Raw genomic sequence first — 4,073 nt, forward strand, 5'->3', positions numbered from 1 at the left:
AAAAAAAAAAAAAATATTACAGATAACAACATTATACAGACTGAGAAGGCTAAACATAGGAATGTATATTATGTGTATTTCTGTACATATGTATAGATGCATATAACAACAATTAATAAAAATAGGTCATGAATTTTGAAAGAAAGCAAGTAGGGATATGCGGGATGGTTTGAAGGAAAGAAAGGGAAGGGAGAAATGTGTAATTATATAATTATATTTATCTCCTAAAATTTTCTTAAAGAATGTAAGGAAAATGGGGTAGAGCTATGACTCTTAGAGGGTCTGCTGAGGCTTCCAGGGGTGGTACTGGCTTACACAGGGGTGAGCTATTGGCCAAGAAGGTCCTGTGGAAATCTCTATGAAGAGATACCATGGCAACTCTTAGAAAAGAAAAGCATTTAACTGGGCTAGTGGTTTATAGTTCCGAAGTTCAGTCAGTCCATTATCATCATTACAGGGAGCACAGTGGGATGCAGGCAGACACGGTGCTGGCTACATTTTGATAAGAAGGCAACAGGAAGTGGACTGTCTGTAACACTGAGTGAAGCTTGAGCAAAAGAGACCTCAAAGCCCACCCCCACAGTGACACACTTCACACACTTCCTCCAACGAGACCACACCTACTCCAACAAGGCCACACCTACCCCAACAAGGTCACACCTCCTCTGGGGGCCATTTTCTTTCAAACCACCACAATACACAAACAAGTAACATAGCTATTCATTGCTGTTATCAGACATCACATACTGTACATAATTATATATGTTATGCTGTTATATCACCAGCAGCCTACAGGTATGTTTACTTGCATCATAGCAAACATGTGAGTGGTGGTCCTATTTTATCCAGTGGTGGCAATATCACTAAGATCATAGGAATGTTTAAGCTCTGTTATAAATTTATGGGCCACAATTGTATTTATTGTACATGGCCTATGATCAATCATTGACCTCAACAGCATTATGTGGTATGTAACTATATCAGTAAAATTCTCTAGGGTGAAATGATTTCCAACTATAGGCAAGAGTTTGGCACACCCAGCCAAACTCCCTGGTTCAAATTTCACTCCAGATATTTGGATCTCCCAACTCAACTGATGTTGGGCAGTATAAAAGTCTATCCTCATTTCCTGCCATTAATCGCAGTGTGGAGTGACTGAGGTTGTTCTAACAATTACTGTGCTTCACCACCTGGGTGCGACTGTCCTAGGGGGCCTTTTGGGTTTGCCGTGGCTCGGCTGTCATTTCCTGTCATTGGCTGCCCCTGGTAGAAACTGTTAATGTAAAGTGTGGTTTTCTTGTTTACCAGAGGGGAGTCTGGTGCCTGCAAAATCAGTTTACTCTTAGTTAGTAGAGGCAAAAGGGTAGAGGGGTCAGTGGAGGACAGGGCAAAGGAGATTGCTCACCTCAAAACTAATCAAACAGCACTGATGTGTCCCGTGGATCCAGCCTCCTAATTACTTCTCGGATTCACCCTCATCTCTGCTCCCATGGCTACTATGTTCCCCCAGGCCATCTTCTCTCTCAGTTTAAGCAGCCAAGAGCCTCCTAACTGGTTCCTCTGCTTTCTCCTCCGCCCTCTTCCTACACCCACTGCACACTGCTTTCCCTGCACACCTACGCCATTCTCAGCAGCAGATGTGAGAAAACCACTGATTGCTTAGAGTTTGCAGAGCAAGGAGATGTTGGCATTAAAGGGAGAGAAACAGAGATACCAAAATACTTGGCATATTAATTTCTTTCTGCTGTCCTGAGTACCACAAATCTAGGAGTTTAAAATAACATTCACCTATTAGAGTTCGAAAGTGATCTAACTGAGCAAATAACCCAAAGCCTTGGAAAGTCTGGATTCCCTAACTCGCGAGAACATCCTCTGAAGCCCAGTGAGAACATCCTCTGAAGACTATTCTGGGTGTTGGCAGAATTCAGTCCCCTGTGGCTGCAGAAGTGAGACTCTGGGACTCTGGATGTCATCAGGGATCATTCTCAACTCCTAGGGACCTTCTTCATCCCTGACTTCTGGCTCCCCTTACCCTCAAAAGCAATGATGGGAGATTGAATCCTCCTATCTTCTTATTTCTTTTCTTTCTCCCCAGACACATATTTTCTCAATCTTTTGCCTTCCTCTTCCACTTTTAAGTTCCAAAGTGTTTAGATTAAATTCACCAAATCTAGGCTATCAATTGCCTATGTGAAGTCTATGACTTTTAAAAGTTATTAGCACATATACATTGTACAAAGTGACTGATTTCATAAAAACTTGTTCACACAAATATATTATGTGCTTGACTTTTCACTCTCATTACTGACCCCTCCTCCTTCCCTTCCTGATAATCCTTTTCTTTTCCTCAAAGTTATATTACTATTTTCATGACATATACATTTAAAGAGATAGATAAATGTAGATATCATTTAGATACTGCATATGAGAGAAAAATGTCTTTGTGGGTTTGGTTTACTTTGTTTAATATGACCATTTATAAATGGCATAATTTTATTCTTTCTTACAGCTAAATAAAGCTCCACCGATTATACATCAAACTTGCTTTATGTATTCCTCTGACGATGTAGATCTATATTCATTTCATATTAAGGCTACTTTTATTAGTGAAACAGTAAATATGGATATGTAAGTATCTCTGCAGTGTACACACACACACACACACACACACACACACACACACACACACACACACACCCAGGAGTGATATGGCTAATTCACATGGAGATCTAATCTTTATGTGTATATGTGTGTGTGTATACCATATGTGTGCAATATCTATGAAGACCAGCAGAGGGCAGCAAAGCCTCTGGAGCTGGAGTCAGGCCATTGTGAGCTGCCTAACTTGGAAGCTGGGAAACAAATTCTAGTCCTCTAGAAGAGCAGTGTGCTGGATAGTCTTAAGTCAACTTGATATAGAAACTAGCATAGGAGGAGACTGCTTGTTTGTTTCCCGACCACCCAGACCCAAAATAATCACACAAAAACTATATTAATTACAATACTGCTTGGCCAATAGTTTAGGCATCTTTCTAGCTAGTTCTTGCATCTTAAATTAACCTATTTCTATTAATCTATGCATTGCCAAAAGGTTTGTGGCTTACTGGATAAAGTTCCAGTGTCTGTCTCCTTCAGCAGCTACTTGAAATCTCTCTGACTCCACCTTCTCTTTTCCAGCACTCAATTTAGTTTTCCTGGCTAGGTCTATTCTGCCCTGCCCCAGGCCAAAGTAGCTTCTTTATTAACCAATGATAATAAAACATATTCACAGCATACAGAGAATTTTATATCATCTCCTCTTTTCTGTCTAAATTAAAAAAAAGTTTTAACTTTAACATAGTAAAATTACATATAACAAAACAGTTATCAAGCAAGAATTATAGTTACAATATTTGTTCATTTACATTTGACAAATTGAGGAAAATACTCTATCTTATATTCATGTGTCTAAAATTTTATATCTAATTTGTTCTTTATTATAACTAAGGAAAACTGTAACTACCTTTCTTCAACTCTTTAAATACTCCAGAAGAATATATTACTTAAGTAAACAGGAAGTGCATTGTAAGCAATTTCTAAAACTCTAGAATTGACAGGGACATCTTGCTGCCTGGAAAGTCAACCAAAGTTCTTCTGTAACATTGGGGCATCATCTTCAGTCTACAGGCCCATAGTATTCAGCAGACTTTTCCATGAAGCAGGAAATTTGAATGACTGTTTTACCTCTATTGGCATTTTGTCAGTCACTTTCTTCTGTATCCTGCAGAATATATGGCAGACTCTTTGATGAAGCAGGAACCCTGAAGTACTGTATCACCTTTAGGCAAGTTCAGAAGTCATTTTTCTGTGGATCCTGCATGTCTAGTTCATACAGCATACCATCAAGCAGTCCAAGCAAGAGCACTATCTTGCCCAAATGGCTAACGAACTCCATAAGGAGCCTCTTCAATGACCATCAGTTTCTTCAAGTAGATTGGTATTACCAGGAGCAAATGTGTTTCATTGTCATGAAAAGTCCTAAGTTCTTTTTTTGTTGTTGTTTTTTTTTTTTATTAAGAAAGAAAAAAAAATTT

The sequence above is a fragment of the Microtus ochrogaster genome, chromosome 24, assembly GCF_000317375.1.
Source record: "Microtus ochrogaster isolate Prairie Vole_2 chromosome 24, MicOch1.0, whole genome shotgun sequence".
Taxonomy (NCBI): domain Eukaryota; kingdom Metazoa; phylum Chordata; class Mammalia; order Rodentia; family Cricetidae; genus Microtus; species Microtus ochrogaster.